The sequence below is a fragment of the Bubalus kerabau genome, chromosome 9 (genome assembly GCF_029407905.1).
Source record: "Bubalus kerabau isolate K-KA32 ecotype Philippines breed swamp buffalo chromosome 9, PCC_UOA_SB_1v2, whole genome shotgun sequence".
NCBI classification, from domain to species: Eukaryota; Metazoa; Chordata; class Mammalia; order Artiodactyla; family Bovidae; genus Bubalus; species Bubalus kerabau.
In genome coordinates this window covers 196,273-214,049 of record NC_073632.1, presented here as the reverse complement: position 1 = coordinate 214,049, position 17,777 = coordinate 196,273, and positions in this window count along the sequence as shown.

Sequence of the window (17,777 nt, the reverse complement as noted above, 5' to 3'; positions counted from 1 at the left end):
TTGCACACCCCCGGCCCCTGAGCTTTCTGCAAAGAGGCCTGGCTCCTAGGTCCAAAGGGAAGGCGAGAGCGGAGCTGAGGCCAGCCAGGCGCCAGGCACGTCTCCCACACTCCCGCAGCCTGCTCCTTCCCGGGCGAGAACGCTAGAAGCTGGGAAGCGCTGGGCGAGGCTCGCCCTGGCCACAGCAGCCTCTCGGCCGGGGCTCTGCGCTACCGCGCCTGGGCGCAGAGCTGGAGCTCCGCCGCTCTGGCAGCTCGCTTGGTCCTTCCCAGTAACAGGCCCGCAACCCCTCTCTTCTCTCCGGCGTGCTGGGAACTGGGCTTCCAGGCCTGGGCACAGAGCACTTGCCCGGAGCTCTCTGCTCAGGGACTGGTTCCCCTGTGCTGGGGCTGTGCTCTCCCTAGCCCAAACGCACCGGGGAAGGCCCCAAACCACATCCACACGACTCTACGCTGGGGGAGAGCTCCAGGGAAGCCCAGTCTGGCAGGCGCTTGCTGGGCACAAACGGAGGATCCCTCTGGCTGTGGTGCTGCCTCGCCCAGCCAGGGGCGCTGGGACCCTGATTCCCTCCGCCCAGCGCTTAGTCTGGGCGGCCAAGCAAGCGCTTGGGAAGGCAGCCCTGGGCGCTCTCTTTGCCTGACAAAGAGCTCTGCTTGCGGGAGGCTTTGGCAGTTTGCACACCCCCGGCCCCTGAGCCTTCTGCAAAGAGGCCTGGCTCCTAGGTCCAAAGGGAAGGCGAGAGCGGAGCTGAGGCCAGCCAGGCGCCAGGCACGTCTCCCACACTCCCGCAGCCTGCTCCTTCCCGGGCGAGAACGCTAGAAGCTGGGAAGCGCTGGGCGAGGCTCGCCCAGGCCAGAGCAGTCTCTCGGCCGGGGCTCTGCGCTACCGCGCCTGGGCGCAGAGCTGGAGCTCCGCCGCTCTGGCAGCTCGCTCGGTCCTTCCCAGTAACAGGCCTGCAACCCCTCTCTTCTCTCCGGCGTGCTGGGAACTGGGCTTCCAGGCCTGGGCACAGAGCACTTGCCCGGAGCTCTCTGCTCAGGGACTGGTTCCCCTGCGCTGGGGCTGTGCTCTCCCTAGCCCAAACGCACCGGGGAAGGCCCCAAACCACATCCACACGACTCTACGCTGGGGGAGAGCTCCAGGGAAGCCCAGTCTGGCAGGCGCTTGCTGGGCACAAACGGAGGTTCCCTCTGGCTGTGGTGCTGCCTCGCCCAGCCAGGGGCGCTGGGACCCTGATTCCCTCCGCCCAGCGCTTAGTCTGGGCGGCCAAGCAAGCGCTTGGGAAGGCAGCCCTGGGCGCTCTCTTTGCCTGACAAAGAGCTCTGCTTGCGGGAGGCTTTGGCAGTTTGCACACCCCCGGCCCCTGAGCCTTCTGCAAAGAGGCCTGGCTCCTAGGTCCAAAGGGAAGGCGAGAGCGGAGCTGAGGCCAGCCAGGCGCCAGGCACGTCTCCCACACTCCCGCAGCCTGCTCCTTCCCGGGCGAGAACGCTAGAAGCTGGGAAGCGCTGGGCGAGGCTCGCCCAGGCCAGAGCAGCCTCTCGGCAGGGGCTCTGCGCTACCGCGCCTGGGCGCAGAGCTGGAGCTCCGCCGCTCTGGCAGCTCGCTCGGTCCTTCCCAGTAACAGGCCCGCAAGCCCTCTCTTCTCTCCGGCGTGCTGGGAACTGGGCTTCCAGGCCTGGGCACAGAGCACTTGCCCGGAGCTCTCTGCTCAGGGACTGGTTCCCCTGCGCTGGGGCTGTGCTCTCCCTAGCCCAAACGCACCGGGGAAGGCCCCAAACCACATCCACACGACTCTACGCTGGGGGAGAGCTCCAGGGAAGCCCAGTCTGGCAGGCGCTTGCTGGGCACAAACGGAGGATCCCTCTGGCTGTGGTGCTGCCTCGCCCAGCCAGGGGCGCTGGGACCCTGATTCCCTCCGCCCAGCGCTTAGTCTGGGCGGCCAAGCAAGCGCTTGGGAAGGCAGCCCTGGGCGCTCTCTTTGCCTGACAAAGAGCTCTGCTTGCGGGAGGCTTTGGCAGTTTGCACACCCCCGGCCCCTGAGCCTTCTGCAAAGAGGCCTGGCTCCTAGGTCCAAAGGGAAGGCGAGAGCGGAGCTGAGGCCAGCCAGGCGCCAGGCACGTCTCCCACACTCCCGCAGCCTGCTCCTTCCCGGGCGAGAACGCTAGAAGCTGGGAAGCGCTGGGCGAGGCTCGCCCAGGCCAGAGCAGCCTCTCGGCCGGGGCTCTGCGCTACCGCGCCTGGGCGCAGAGCTGGAGCTCCGCCGCTCTGGCAGCTCGCTCGGTTCTTCCCAGTAACAGGCCCGCAACCCCTCTCTTCTCTCCGGCGTGCTGGGAACTGGGCTTCCAGGCCTGGGCACAGAGCACTTGCCCGGAGCTCTCTGCTCAGGGACTGGTTCCCCTGCGCTGGGGCTGTGCTCTCCCTAGCCCAAACGCACCGGGGAAGGCCCCAAACCACATCCACACGACTCTACGCTGGGGGAGAGCTCCAGGGAAGCCCAGTCTGGCAGGCGCTTGCTGGGCACAAACGGAGGATCCCTCTGGCTGTGGTGCTGCCTCGCCCAGCCAGGGGCGCTGGGACCCTGATTCCCTCCGCCCAGCGCTTAGTCTGGGCGGCCAAGCAAGCGCTTGGGAATGCAGCCCTGGGCGCTCTCTTTGCCTGACAAAGAGCTCTGCTTGCGGGAGGCTTTGGCAGTTGGCACACCCCCGGCCCCTGAGCCTTCTGCAAAGAGGCCTGGCTCCTAGGTCCAAAGGGAAGGCGAGAGCGGAGCTGAGGCCAGCCAGGCGCCAGGCACGTCTCCCACACTCCCGCAGCCTGCTCCTTCCCGGGCGAGAACGCTAGAAGCTGGGAAGCGCTGGGCGAGGCTCGCCCAGGCCAGAGCAGCCTCTCGGCCGGGGCTCTGCGCTACCGCGCCTGGGCGCAGAGCTGGAGCTCCGCCGCTCTGGCAGCTCGCTCGGTCCTTCCCAGTAACAGGCCCGCAACCCCTCTCTTCTCTCCGGCGTGCTGGGAACTGGGCTTCCAGGCCTGGGCCCAGAGCACTTGCCCGGAGCTCTCTGCTCAGGGACTGGTTCCCCTGCGCTGGGGCTGTGCTCTCCCTAGCCCAAACGCACCGGGGAAGGCCCCAAACCACATCCACACGACTCTACGCTGGGGGAGAGCTCCAGGGAAGCCCAGTCTGGCAGGCGCTTGCTGGGCACAAACGGAGTTTCCCTCTGGCTGTGGTGCTGCCTCCCCCAGCCAGGGGCCCTGGGACCCTGATTCCCTCCGCACAGCGCTTAGTCTGGGCGGCCAAGCAACCGCTTGGGAATGCAGCCCTGGGCGCTCTCTTTGCCTGACAAAGAGCTCTGCTTGCGGGAGGCTTTGGCAGTTTGCACAGCCCCGGCCCCTGAGCCTTCTGCAAAGAGGCCTGGCTCCTAGGTCCAAAGGGAAGGCCAGAGCGGAGCTGAGGCCAGCCAGGCGCCAGGCACGTCTCCCACACTCCCGCAGCCTGCTCCTTCCCGGGCGAGAACGCTAGAAGCTGGGAAGCGCAGGGCGAGACTCGCCCAGGCCAGAGCAGCCTCTCGGCCGGGGCTCTGCGCTATCGCGCCTGGGCGCAGAGCTGGAGCTCCGCCGCTCTGGCAGCTCGCTCGGTCCTTCCCAGTAACAGGCCCGCAACCCCTCTCTTCTCTCCGGCGTGCTGGGAACCGGGCTTCCAGGCCTGGGCCCAGAGCACTTGCCCGGAGCTCCCTGCTCAGGAACTGGTTCCCCTGCGCTGGGGCTGTGCTCTCCCTAGCCCAAACGCACCGGGGAAGGCCCCAAACCACATCCACACGACTCTACGCTGGGGGAGAGCTCCAGGGAAGCCCAGTCTGGCAGGCGCTTGCTGGGCACAAACGGAGTTTCCCTCTGGCTGTGGTGCTGCGTCCCCCAGCCAGGGGCCCTGGGACCCTGATTCCCTCCGCCCAGCGCTTAGTCTGGGCGGCCAAGCAACCGCTTGGGAATGCAGCCCTGGGCGCTCTCTTTGCCTGACAAAGAGCTCTGCTTGCGGGAGGCTTTGGCAGTTTGCACAGCCCCGACCCCTGAGCCTTCTGCAAAGAGGCCTGGCTCCTAGGTCCAAAGGGAAGGCCAGAGCGGAGCTGAGGCCAGCCAGGCGCCAGGCACGTCTCCCACACTCCCGCAGCCTGCTCCTTCCCGGGCGAGAACGCTAGAAGCTGGGGAGCGCTGGGCGAGGCTCGCCCAGGCCAGAGCAGCCCCTCGGCCGGGGCTCTGCGCTATCGCGCCTGGGCGCAGAGCTGGAGCTCCGCCGCTCTGGCAGCTCGCTCGGTCCTTCCCAGTAACAGGCCCGCAACCCCTCTCTTCTCTCCGGCGTGCTGGGAACCGGGCTTCCAGGCCTGGGCCCAGAGCACTTGCCCGGAGCTCCCTGCTCAGGAACTGGTTCCCCTGCGCTGGGGCTGTGCTCTCCCTAGCCCAAACGCACCGGGGAAGGCCCCAAACCACATCCACACGACTCTACGCTGGGGGAGAGCTCCAGGGAAGCCCAGTCTGGCAGGCGCTTGCTGGGCACAAACGGAGTTTCCCTCTGGCTGTGGTGCTGCCTCGCCCAGCCAGGGGCGCTGGGACCCTGATTCCCTCCGCCCAGCGCTTAGTCTGGGCGGCCAAGCAAGCGCTTGGGAATGCAGCCCTGGGCGCTCTCTTTGCCTGACAAAGAGCTCTGCTTGCGGGAGGCTTTGGCAGTTTGCACACCCCCGGCCCCTGAGCCTTCTGCAAAGAGGCCTGGCTCCTAGGTCCAAAGGGAAGGCGAGAGCGGAGCTGAGGCCAGCCAGGCGCCAGTCACGTCTCCCACACTCCCGCAGCCTGCTCCTTCCGGGCGAGAACGCTAGAAGCTGGGAAGCGCTGGGCGAGGCTCGCCCAGGCCAGAGCAGCCTCTCGGCCGGGGCTCTGCGCTACCGCGCCTGGGCGCAGAGCTGGAGCTCCGCCGCTCTGGCAGCTCGCTCGGTCCTTCCCAGTAACAGGCCCGCAACCCCTCTCTTCTCTCCGGCGTGCTGGGAACTGGGCTTCCAGGCCTGGGCACAGAGCACTTGCCCGGAGCTCTCTGCTCAGGGACTGGTTCCCCTGCGCTGGGGCTGTGCTCTCCCTAGCCCAAACGCACCGGGGAAGGCCCCAAACCACATCCACACGACTCTACGCTGGGGGAGAGCTCCAGGGAAGCCCAGTCTGGCAGGCGCTTGCTGGGCACAAACGGAGGATCCCTCTGGCTGTGGTGCTGCCTCGCCCAGCCAGGGGCGCTGGGACCCTGATTCCCTCCGCCCAGCGCTTAGTCTGGGCGGCCAAGCAAGCGCTTGGGAAGGCAGCCCTGGGCGCTCTCTTTGCCTGACAAAGAGCTCTGCTTGCGGGAGGCTTTGGCAGTTGGCACACCCCCGGCCCCTGAGCCTTCTGCAAAGAGGCCTGGCTCCTAGGTCCAAAGGGAAGGCGAGAGCGGAGCTGAGGCCAGCCAGGCGCCAGTCACGTCTCCCACACTCCCGCAGCCTGCTACTTCCCGGGCGAGAACGCTAGAAGCTGGGAAGCGCTGGGCGAGGCTCGCCCAGGCCAGAGCAGCCTCTCGGCAGGGGCTCTGCGCTACCGCGCCTGGGCGCAAAGCTGGAGCTCCGCCGCTCTGGCAGCTCGCTCGGTCCTTCCCAGTAACAGGCCCGCAACCCCTCTCTTCTCTCCGGCGTGCTGGGAACTGGGCTTCCAGGCCTGGGCACAGAGCACTTGCCCGGAGCTCTCTGCTCAGGGACTGGTTCCCCTGCGCTGGGGCTGTGCTCTCCCTAGCCCAAACGCACCGGGGAAGGCCCCAAACCACATCCACACGACTCTACGCTGGGGGAGAGCTCCAGGGAAGCCCAGTCTGGCAGGCGCTTGCTGGGCACAAACGGAGGATCCCTCTGGCTGTGGTGCTGCCTCGCCCAGCCAGGGGCGCTGGGACCCTGATTCCCTCCGCCCAGCGCTTAGTCTGGGCGGCCAAGCAAGCGCTTGGGAATGCAGCCCTGGGCGCTCTCTTTGCCTGACAAAGAGCTCTGCTTGCGGGAGGCTTTGGCAGTTGGCACACCCCCGGCCCCTGAGCCTTCTGCAAAGAGGCCTGGCTCCTAGGTCCAAAGGGAAGGCGAGAGCGGAGCTGAGGCCAGCCAGGCGCCAGGCACGTCTCCCACACTCCCGCAGCCTGCTCCTTCCCGGGCGAGAACGCTAGAAGCTGGGAAGCGCTGGGCGAGGCTCGCCCAGGCCAGAGCAGCCTCTCGGCCGGGGCTCTGCGCTACCGCGCCTGGGCGCAGAGCTGGAGCTCCGCCGCTCTGGCAGCTCGCTCGGTCCTTCCCAGTAACAGGCCTGCAACCCCTCTCTTCTCACCGGCGTGCTGGGAACTGGGCTTCCAGGCCTGGGCACAGAGCACTTGCCCGGAGCTCTCTGCTCAGGGACTGGTTCCCCTGCGCTGGGGCTGTGCTCTCCCTAGCCCAAACGCACCGGGGAAGGCCCCAAACCACATCCACACGACTCTACGCTGGGGGAGAGCTCCAGGGAAGCCCAGTCTGGCAGGCGCTTGCTGGGCACAAACGGAGGATCCCTCTGGCTGTGGTGCTGCCTCGCCCAGCCAGGGGCGCTGGGACCCTGATTCCCTCCGCCCAGCGCTTCGTCTGGGCGGCCAAGCAAGCGCTTGGGAATGCAGCCCTGGGCGCTCTCTTTGCCTGACAAAGAGCTCTGCTTGCGGGAGGCTTTGGCAGTTGGCACACCCCCGGCCCCTGAGCCTTCTGCAAAGAGGCCTGGCTCCTAGGTCCAAAGGGAAGGCGAGAGCGGAGCTGAGGCCAGCCAGGCGCCAGGCACGTCTCCCACACTCCCGCAGCCTGCTCCTTCCCGGGCGAGAACGCTAGAAGCTGGGAAGCGCTGGGCGAGGCTCGCCCAGGCCAGAGCAGCCTCTCGGCCGGGGCTCTGCGCTACCGCGCCTGGGCGCAGAGCTGGAGCTCCGCCGCTCTGGCAGCTCGCTCGGTCCTTCCCAGTAACAGGCCTGCAACCCCTCTCTTCTCTCCGGCGTGCTGGGAACTGGGCTTCCAGGCCTGGGCACAGAGCACTTGCCCGGAGCTCTCTGCTCAGGGACTGGTTCCCCTGCGCTGGGGCTGTGCTCTCCCTAGCCCAAACGCACCGGGGAAGGCCCCAAACCACATCCACACGACTCTACGCTGGGGGAGAGCTCCAGGGAAGCCCAGTCTGGCAGGCGCTTGCTGGGCACAAACGGAGGATCCCTCTGGCTGTGGTGCTGCCTCGCCCAGCCAGGGGCGCTGGGACCCTGATTCCCTCCGCCCAGCGCTTAGTCTGGGCGGCCAAGCAAGCGCTTGGGAATGCAGCCCTGGGCGCTCTCTTTGCCTGACAAAGAGCTCTGCTTGCGGGAGGCTTTGGCAGTTTGCACACCCCCGGCCCCTGAGCCTTCTGCAAAGAGGCCTGGCTCCTAGGTCCAAAGGGAAGGCGAGAGCGGAGCTGAGGCCAGCCAGGCGCCAGTCACGTCTCCCACACTCCCGCAGCCTGCTCCTTCCGGGCGAGAACGCTAGAAGCTGGGAAGCGCTGGGCGAGGCTCGCCCAGGCCAGAGCAGCCTCTCGGCCGGGGCTCTGAGCTACCGCGCCTGGGCGCAGAGCTGGAGCTCCGCCGCTCTGGCAGCTCGCTCGGTCCTTCCCAGTAACAGGCCCGCAACCCCTCTCTTCTCTCCGGCGTGCTGGGAACTGGGCTTCCAGGCCTGGGCACAGAGCACTTGCCCGAAGCTCTCTGCTCAGGGACTGGTTCCCCTGCACTGGGGCTGTGCTCTCCCTAGCCCAAACGCACCGGGGAAGGCCCCAAACCACATCCACACGACTCTACGCTGGGGGAGAGCTCCAGGGAAGCCCAGTCTGGCAGGCGCTTGCTGGGCACAAACGGAGGATCCCTCTGGCTGTGGTGCTGCCTCGCCCAGCCAGGGGCGCTGGGACCCTGATTCCCTCCGCCCAGCGCTTAGTCTGGGCGGCCAAGCAAGCGCTTGGGAATGCAGCCCTGGGCGCTCTCTTTGCCTGACAAAGAGCTCTGCTTGCGGGAGGCTTTGGCAGTTGGCACACCCCCGGCCCCTGAGCCTTCTGCAAAGAGGCCTGGCTCCTAGGTCCAAAGGGAAGGCGAGAGCGGAGCTGAGGCCAGCCAGGCGCCAGGCACGTCTCCCACACTCCCGCAGCCTGCTCCTTCCCGGGCGAGAACGCTAGAAGCTGGGAAGCGCTGGGCGAGGCTCGCCCAGGCCAGAGCAGCCTCTCGGCCGGGGCTCTGCGCTACCGCGCCTGGGCGCAGAGCTGGAGCTCCGCCGCTCTGGCAGCTCGCTCGGTCCTTGCCAGTAACAGGCCCGCAACCCCTCTCTTCTCTCCGGCGTGCTGGGAACTGGGCTTCCAGGCCTGGGCACAGAGCACTTGCCCGGAGCTCTCTGCTCAGGGACTGGTTCCCCTGCGCTGGGGCTGTGCTCTCTCTAGCCCAAACGCACCGGGGAAGGCCCCAAACCACATCCACACGACTCTACGCTGGGGGAGAGCTCCAGGGAAGCCCAGTCTGGCAGGCGCTTGCTGGGCACAAACGGAGGATCCCTCTGGCTGTGGTGCTGCCTCGCCCAGCCAGGGGCGCTGGGACCCTGATTCCCTCCGCCCAGCGCTTAGTCTGGGCGGCCAAGCAAGCGCTTGGGAATGCAGCCCTGGGCGCTCTCTTTGCCTGACAAAGAGCTCTGCTTGCGGGAGGCTTTGGCAGTTTGCACACCCCCGGCCCCTGAGCCTTCTGCAAAGAGGCCTGGCTCCTAGGTCCAAAGGGAAGGCGAGAGCGGAGCTGAGGCCAGCCAGGCGCCAGGCACGTCTCCCACACTCCTGCAGCCTGCTCCTTCCCGGGCGAGAACGCTAGAAGCTGGGAAGCGCTGGGCGAGGCTCGCCCAGGCCAGAGCAGCCTCTCGGCCGGGGCTCTGCGCTACCGCGCCTGGGCGCAGAGCTGGAGCTCCGCCGCTCTGGCAGCTCGCTCGGTCCTTCCCAGTAACAGGCCCGCAACCCCTCTCTTCTCTCCGGCGTGCTGGGAACTGGGCTTCCAGGCCTGGGCACAGAGCACTTGCCCGGAGCTCTCTGCTCAGGGACTGGTTCCCCTGCGCTGGGGCTGTGCTCTCCCTAGCCCAAACGCACCGGGGAAGGCCCCAAACCACATCCACACGACTCTACGCTGGGGGAGAGCTCCAGGGAAGCCCAGTCTGGCAGGCGCTTGCTGGGCACAAACGGAGGATCCCTCTGGCTGTGGTGCTGCCTCGCCCAGCCAGGGGCGCTGGGACCCTGATTCCCTCCGCCCAGCGCTTAGTCTGGGCGGCCAAGCAAGCGCTTGGGAATGCAGCCCTGGGCGCTCTCTTTGCCTGACAAAGAGCTCTGCTTGCGGGAGGCTTTGGAAGTTTGCACACCCCCGGCCCCTAAGCCTTCTGCAAAGAGGCCTGGCTCCTAGGTCCAAAGGGAAGGCGAGAGCGGAGCTGAGGCCAGCCAGGCGCCAGGCACGTCTCCCACACTCCCGCAGCCTGCTCCTTCCCGGGCGAGAACGCTAGAAGCTGGGAAGCGCTGGGCGAGGCTCGCCCAGGCCAGAGCAGCCTCTCGGCCGGGGCTCTGCGCTACCGCGCCTGGGCGCAGAGCTGGAGCTCCGCCGCTCTGGCAGCTCGCTCGGTCCTTCCCAGTAACAGGCCCGCAACCCCTCTCTTCTCTCCGGCGTGCTGGGAACTGGGCTTCCAGGCCTGGGCACAGAGCACTTGCCCGGAGCTCTCTGCTCAGGGACTGGTTCCCCTGCGCTGGGGCTGTGCTCTCCCTAGCCCAAACGCACCGGGGAAGGCCCCAAACCACATCCACACGACTCTACGCTGGGGGAGAGCTCCAGGGAAGCCCAGTCTGGCAGGCGCTTGCTGGGCACAAACGGAGGATCCCTCTGGCTGTGGTGCTGCCTCGCCCAGCCAGGGGCGCTGGGACCCTGATTCCCTCCGCCCAGCGCTTAGTCTGGGCGGCCAAGCAAGCGCTTGGGAATGCAGCCCTGGGCGCTCTCTTTGCCTGACAAAGAGCTCTGCTTGCGGGAGGCTTTGGCAGTTTGCACACCCCCGGCCCCTGAGCCTTCTGCAAAGAGGCCTGGCTCCTAGGTCCAAAGGGAAGGCCAGAGCGGAGCTGAGGCCAGCCAGGCGCCAGTCACGTCTCCCACACTCCCGCAGCCTGCGCCTTCCGGGCGAGAACGCTAGAAGCTGGGAAGCGCTGGGCGAGGCTCGCCCAGGCCAGAGCAGCCTCTCGGCCGGGGCTCTGCGCTACCGCGCCTGGGCGCAGAGCTGGAGCTCCGCCGCTCTGGCAGCTCGCTCGGTCCTTCCCAGTAACAGGCCCGCAACCCCTCTCTTCTCTCCGGCGTGCTGGGAACTGGGCTTCCAGGCCTGGGCACAGAGCACTTGCCCGGAGCTCTCTGCTCAGGGACTGGTTCCCCTGCGCTGGGGCTGTGCTCTCCCTAGCCCAAACGCACCGGGGAAGGCCCCAAACCACATCCACACGACTCTACGCTGGGGGAGAGCTCCAGGGAAGCCCAGTCTGGCAGGCGCTTGCTGGGCACAAACGGAGGATCCCTCTGGCTGTGGTGCTGCCTCGCCCAGCCAGGGGCGCTGGGACCCTGATTCCCTCCGCCCAGCGCTTAGTCTGGGCGGCCAAGCAAGCGCTTGGGAATGCAGCCCTGGGCGCTCTCTTTGCCTGACAAAGAGCTCTGCTTGCGGGAGGCTTTGGCAGTTTGCACACCCCCGGCCCCTGAGCCTTCTGCAAAGAGGCCTGGCTCCTAGGTCCAAAGGGAAGGCGAGAGCGGAGCTGAGGCCAGCCAGGCGCCAGGCACGTCTCCCACACTCCCGCAGCCTGCTCCTTCCCGGGCGAGAACGCTAGAAGCTGGGAAGCGCTGGGCGAGGCTCGCCCAGGCCAGAGCAGCCTCTCGGCCGGGGCTCTGCGCTACCGCGCCTGGGCGCAGAGCTGGAGCTCCGCCGCTCTGGCAGCTCGCTCGGTCCTTCCCAGTAACAGGCCCGCAACCCCTCTCTTCTCTCCGGCGTGCTGGGAACTGGGCTTCCAGGCCTGGTCACAGAGCACTTGCCCGGAGCTCTCTGCTCAGGGACTGGTTCCCCTGCGCTGGGGCTGTGCTCTCCCTAGCCCAAACGCAGCGGGGAAGGCCCCAAACCACATCCACACGACTCTACGCTGGGGGAGAGCTCCAGGGAAGCCCAGTCTGGCAGGCGCTTGCTGGGCACAAACGGAGGATCCCTCTGGCTGTGGTGCTGCCTCGCCCAGCCAGGGGCGCTGGGACCCTGATTCCCTCCGCCCAGCGCTTAGTCTGGGCGGCCAAGCAAGCGCTTGGGAATGCAGCCCTGGGCGCTCTCTTTGCCTGACAAAGAGCTCTGCTTGCGGGAGGCTTTGGCAGTTTGCACACCCCCGGCCCCTGAGCCTTCTGCAAAGAGGCCTGGCTCCTAGGTCCAAAGGGAAGGCCAGAGTGGAGCTGAGGCCAGCCAGGCGCCAGGCACGTCTCCCACACTCCCGCAGCCTGCTCCTTCCGGGCGAGAACGCTAGAAGCTGGGAAGCGCTGGGCGAGGCTCGCCCAGGCCAGAGCAGCCTCTCGGCCGGGGCTCTGCGCTACCGCGCCTGGGCGCAGAGCTGGAGCTCCGCCGCTCTGGCAGCTCGCTCGGTCCTTCCCAGTAACAGGCCCGCAACCCCTCTCTTCTCTCCGGCGTGCTGGGAACTGGGCTTCCAGGCCTGGGCACAGAGCACTTGCCCGGAGCTCTCTGCTCAGGGACTGGTTCCCCTGCGCTGGGGCTGTGCTCTCCCTAGCCCAAACGCACCGGGGAAGGCCCCAAACCACATCCACACGACTCTACGCTGGGGGAGAGCTCCAGGGAAGCCCAGTCTGGCAGGCGCTTGCTGGGCACAAACGGAGGATCCCTCTGGCTGTGGTGCTGCCTCGCCCAGCCAGGGGCGCTGGGACCCTAATTCCCTCCGCCCAGCGCTTAGTCTGGGCGGCCAAGCAAGCGCTTGGGAATGCAGCCCTGGGCGCTCTCTGCCTGACAAAGAGCTCTGCTTGCGGGAGGCTTTGGCAGTTTGCACACCCCCGGCCCCTGAGCCTTCTGCAAAGAGGCCTGGCTCCTAGGTCCAAAGGGAAGGCGAGAGCGGAGCTGAGGCCAGCCAGGCGCCAGGCACGTCTCCCACACTCCCGCAGCCTGCTCCTTCCCGGGCGAGAACGCTAGAAGCTGGGAAGCGCTGGGCGAGGCTCGCCCAGGCCAGAGCAGCCTCTCGGCCGGGGCTCTGCGCTACCGTGCCTGGGCGCAGAGCTGGAGCTCCGCCGCTCTGGCAGCTCATTCGGTCCTTCCCAGTAACAGGCCCGCAACCCCTCTCTTCTCTCCGGCGTGCTGGGAACTGGGCTTCCAGGCCTGGGCACAGAGCACTTGCCCGGAGCTCTCTGCTCAGGGACTGGTTCCCCTGCGCTGGGGCTGTGCTCTCCCTAGCCCAAACGCACCGGGGAAGGCCCCAAACCACATCCACACGACTCTACGCTGGGGGAGAGCTCCAGGGAAGCCCAGTCTGGCAGGCGCTTGCTGGGCACAAACGGAGGATCCCTCTGGCTGTGGTGCTGCCTCGCCCAGCCAGGGGCGCTGGGACCCTGATTCCCTCCGCCCAGCGCTTAGTCTGGGCGGCCAAGCAAGCGCTTGGGAATGCAGCCCTGGCGCTCTCTTTGCCTGACAAAGAGCTCTGCTTGCGGGAGGCTTTGGCAGTTTGCACACCCCCGGCCCCTGAGCCTTCTGCAAAGAGGCCTGGCTCCTAGGTCCAAAGGGAAGGCGAGAGCGGAGCTGAGGCCAGCCAGGCGCCAGGCACGTCTCCCACACTCCCGCAGCCTGCTCCTTCCCGGGCGAGAACGCTAGAAGCTGGGAAGCGCTGGGCGAGGCTCGCCCAGGCCAGAGCAGCCTCTCGGCCGGGGCTCTGCGCTACCGCGCCTGGGCGCAGAGCTGGAGCTCCGCCGCTCTGGCAGCTCGCTCGGTCCTTCCCAGTAACAGGCCTGCAACCCCTCTCTTCTCTCCGGCGTGCTGGGAACTGGGCTTCCAGGCCTGGGCACAGAGCACTTGCCCGGAGCTCTCTGCTCAGGGACTGGTTCCCCTGCGCTGGGGCTGTGCTCTCCCTAGCCCAAAGGCACCGGGGAAGGCCCCAAACCACATCCACACGACTCTACGCTGGGGGAGAGCTCCAGGGAAGCCCAGTCTGGCAGGCGCTTGCTGGGCACAAACGGAGGATCCCTCTGGCTGTGGTGCTGCCTCGCCCAGCCAGGGGCGCTGGGACCCTAATTCCCTCCGCCCAGCGCTTAGTCTGGGCGGCCAAGCAAGCGCTTGGGAATGCAGCCCTGGGCGCTCTCTTTGCCTGACAAAGAGCTCTGCTTGCGGGAGGCTTTGGCAGTTTGCACACCCCCGGCCCCTGAGCCTTCTGCAAAGAGGCCTGGCTCCTAGGTCCAAAGGGAAGGCGAGAGCGGAGCTGAGGCCAGCCAGGCGCCAGTCACGTCTCCCACACTCCCGCAGCCTGCTCCTTCCGGGCGAGAACGCTAGAAGCTGGGAAGCGCTGGGTGAGGCTCGCCCAGGCCAGAGCAGCCTCTCGGCCGGGGCTCTGCGCTACCGCGCCTGGGCGCAGAGCTGGAGCTCCGCCGCTCTGGCAGCTCATTCGGTCCTTCCCAGTAACAGGCCCGCAACCCCTCTCTTCTCACCGGCGTGCTGGGAACTGGGCTTCCAGGCCTGGGCACAGAGCACTTGCCCGGAGCTCTCTGCTCAGGGACTGGTTCCCCTGCGCTGGGGCTGTGCTCTCCCTAGCCCAAACGCACCGGGGAAGGCCCCAAACCACATCCACACGACTCTACGCTGGGGGAGAGCTCCAGGGAAGCCCAGTCTGGCAGGCGCTTGCTGGGCACAAACGGAGGATCCCTCTGGCTGTGGTGCTGCCTCGCCCAGCCAGGGGCGCTGGGACCCTGATTCCCTCCGCCCAGCGCTTAGTCTGGGCGGCCAAGCAAGCACTTGGGAATGCAGCCCTGGGCGCTCTCTTTGCCTGACAAAGAGCTCTGCTTGCGGTAGGCTTTGGCAGTTTGCACACCCCCGGCCCCTGAGCCTTCTGCAAAGAGGCCTGGCTCCTAGGTCCAAAGGGAAGGCCAGAGCGGAGCTGAGGCCAGCCAGGCGCCAGGCACGTCTCCCACACTCCCGCAGCCTGCTCCTTCCCGGGCGAGAACGCTAGAAGCTGGGAAGCGCTGGGCGAGGCTCGCCCAGGCCAGAGCAGCCTCTCGGCAGGGGCTCTGCGCTACCGCGCCTGGGCGCAGAGCTGGAGCTCCGCCGCTCTGGCAGCTCGCTCGGTCCTTCCCAGTAACAGGCCCGCAACCCCTCTCTTCTCTCCGGCGTGCTGGGAACTGGGCTTCCAGGCCTGGGCACAGAGCACTTGCCCGGAGCTCTCTGCTCAGGGACTGGTTCCCCTGCGCTGGGGCTGTGCTCTCCCTAGCCCAAACGCACCGGGGAAGGCCCCAAACCACATCCACACGACTCTACGCTGGGGGAGAGCTCCAGGGAAGCCCAGTCTGGCAGGCGCTTGCTGGGCACAAACGGAGGATCCCTCTGGCTGTGGTGCTGCCTCGCCCAGCCAGGGGCGCTGGGACCCTGATTCCCTCCGCCCAGCGCTTAGTCTGGGCGGCCAAGCAAGCGCTTGGGAATGCAGCCCTGGGCGCTCTCTTTGCCTGACAAAGAGCTCTGCTTGCGGGAGGCTTTGGCAGTTTGCACACCCCCGGCCCCTGAGCCTTCTGCAAAGAGGCCTGGCTCCTAGGTCCAAAGGGAAGGCCAGAGCGGAGCTGAGGCCAGCCAGGCGCCAGGCACGTCTCCCACACTCCCGCAGCCTGCTCCTTCCGGGCGAGAACTCTAGAAGCTGGGAAGCGCTGGGCGAGGCTCGCCCAGGCCAGAGCAGCCTCTCGGCCAGGGCTCTGCGCTACCGCGCCTGGGCGCAGAGCTGGAGCTCCGCCGCTCTGGCAGCTCGCTCGGTCCTTCCCAGTAACAGGCCCGCAACCCCTCTCTTCTCTCCGGCGTGCTGGGAACTGGGCTTCCAGGCCTGGGCACAGAGCACTTGCCCGGAGCTCTCTGCTCAGGGACTGGTTCCCCTGCACTGGGGCTGTGCTCTCCCTAGCCCAAACGCACCGGGGAAGGCCCCAAACCACATCCACACGACTCTACGCTGGGGGAGAGCTCCAGGGAAGCCCAGTCTGGCAGGCGCTTGCTGGGCACAAACGGAGGATCCCTCTGGCTGTGGTGCTGCCTCGCCCAGCCAGGGGCGCTGGGACCCTGATTCCCTCCGCCCAGCGCTTAGTCTGGGCGGCCAAGCAAGCGCTTGGGAATGCAGCCCTGGGCGCTCTCTTTGCCTGACAAAGAGCTCTGCTTGCGGGAGGCTTTGGCAGTTTGCACACCCCCGGCCCCTGAGCCTTCTGCAAAGAGGCCTGGCTCCTAGGTCCAAAGGGAAGGCGAGAGCGGAGCTGAGGCCAGCCAGGCGCCAGGCACGTCTCCCACACTCCCGCAGCCTGCTCCTTCCCGGGCGAGAACGCTAGAAGCTGGGAAGCGCTGGGCGAGGCTCGCCCAGGCCAGAGCAGCCTCTCGGCCGGGGCTCTGCGCTACCGCGCCTGGGCGCAGAGCTGGAGCTCCGCCGCTCTGGCAGCTCGCTCGGTCCTTCCCAGTAACAGGCCTGCAACCCCTCTCTTCTCTCCGGCGTGCTGGGAACTGGGCTTCCAGGCCTGGGCACAGAGCACTTGCCCGGAGCTCTCTGCTCAGGGACTGGTTCCCCTGCGCTGGGGCTGTGCTCTCCCTAGCCCAAACGCACCGGGGAAGGCCCCAAACCACATCCACACGACTCTACGCTGGGGGAGAGCTCCAGGGAAGCCCAGTCTGGCAGGCGCTTGCTGGGCACAAACGGAGGATCGATCCCTCTGGCTGTGGTGCTGCCTCGCCCAGCCAGGGGCGCTGGGACCCTGATTCCCTCCGCCCAGCGCTTAGTCTGGGCGGCCAAGCAAGCGCTTGGGAATGCAGCCCTGGGCGCTCTCTTTTCCTGACAATGAGCTCTGCTTGCGGGAGGCTTTGGCAGTTGGCACACCCCCGGCCCCTGAGCCTTCTGCAAAGAGGCCTGGCTCCTAGGTCAAAGGGAAGGCCAGAGCGGAGCTGAGGCCAGCCAGGCGCCAGTCACGTCTCCCACACTCCCGCAGCCTGCTCCTTCCCGGGCGAGAAAGCTAGAAGCTGGGAAGCGCTGGGCGAGGCTCGCCCAGGCCAGAGCAGCCTCTCGGCCGGGGCTCTGCGCTACCGCGCCTGGGCGCAGAGCTGGAGCTCCGCCGCTCTGGCAGCTCGCTCGGTCCTTCCCAGTAACAGGCCTGCAACCCCTCTCTTCTCTCCGGCGTGCTGGGAACTGGGCTTCCAGGCCTGGGCACAGAGCACTTGCCCGGAGCTCTCTGCTCAGGGACTGGTTCCCCTGCGCTGGGGCTGTGCTCTCCCTAGCCCAAACGCACCGGGGAAGGCCCCAAACCACATCCACACGACTCTACGCTGGGGGAGAGCTCCAGGGAAGCCCAGTCTGGCAGGCGCTTGCTGGGCACAAACGGAGGATCCCTCTGGCTGTGGTGCTGCCTCGCCCAGCCAGGGGCGCTGGGACCCTGATTCCCTCCGCCCAGCGCTTAGTCTGGGCGGCCAAGCAAGCGCTTGGGAATGCAGCCCTGGGCGCTCTCTTTGCCTGACAAAGAGCTCTGCTTGCGGGAGGCTTTGGCAGTTTGCACACCCCCGGCCCCTGAGCCTTCTGCAAAGAGGCCTGGCTCCTAGGTCCAAAGGGAAGGCGAGAGCGGAGCTGAGGCCAGCCAGGCGCCAGGCACGTCTCCCACACTCCCGCAGCCTGCTCCTTCCCGGGCGAGAACGCTAGAAGCTGGGAAGCGCTGGGCGAGGCTCGCCCAGGCCAGAGCAGCCTCTCGGCCGGGGCTCTGCGCTACCGCGCCTGGGCGCAGAGCTGGAGCTCCGCCGCTCTGGCAGCTCGCTCGGTCCTTCCCAGTAACAGGCCTGCAACCCTCTCTTCTCTCCGGCGTGCTGGGAACTGGGCTTCCAGGCCTGGGCACAGAGCACTTGCCCGGAGCTCTCTGCTCAGGGACTGGTTCCCCTGCGCTGGGGCTGTGCTCTCCCTAGCCCAAAGGCACCGGGGAAGGCCCCAAACCACATCCACACGACTCTACGCTGGGGGAGAGCTCCAGGGAAGCCCAGTCTGGCAGGCGCTTGCTGGGCACAAACGGAGGATCCCTCTGGCTGTGGTGCTGCCTCGCCCAGCCAGGGGCGCTGGGACCCTAATTCCCTCCGCCCAGCGCTTAGTCTGGGCGGCCAAGCAAGCGCTTGGGAATGCAGCCCTGGGCGCTCTCTTTGCCTGACAAAGAGCTCTGCTTGCGGGAGGCTTGGCAGTTTGCACACCCCCGGCCCCTGAGCCTTCTGCAAAGAGGCCTGGCTCCTAGGTCCAAAGGGAAGGCGAGAGCGGAGCTGAGGCCAGCCAGGCGCCAGTCACGTCTCCCACACTCCCGCAGCCTGCTCCTTCCGGGCGAGAACGCTAGAAGCTGGGAAGCGCTGGGTGAGGCTCGCCCAGGCCAGAGCAGCCTCTCGGCCGGGGCTCTGCGCTACCGCGCCTGGGCGCAGAGCTGGAGCTCCGCCGCTCTGGCAGCTCATTCGGTCCTTCCCAGTAACAGGCCCGCAACC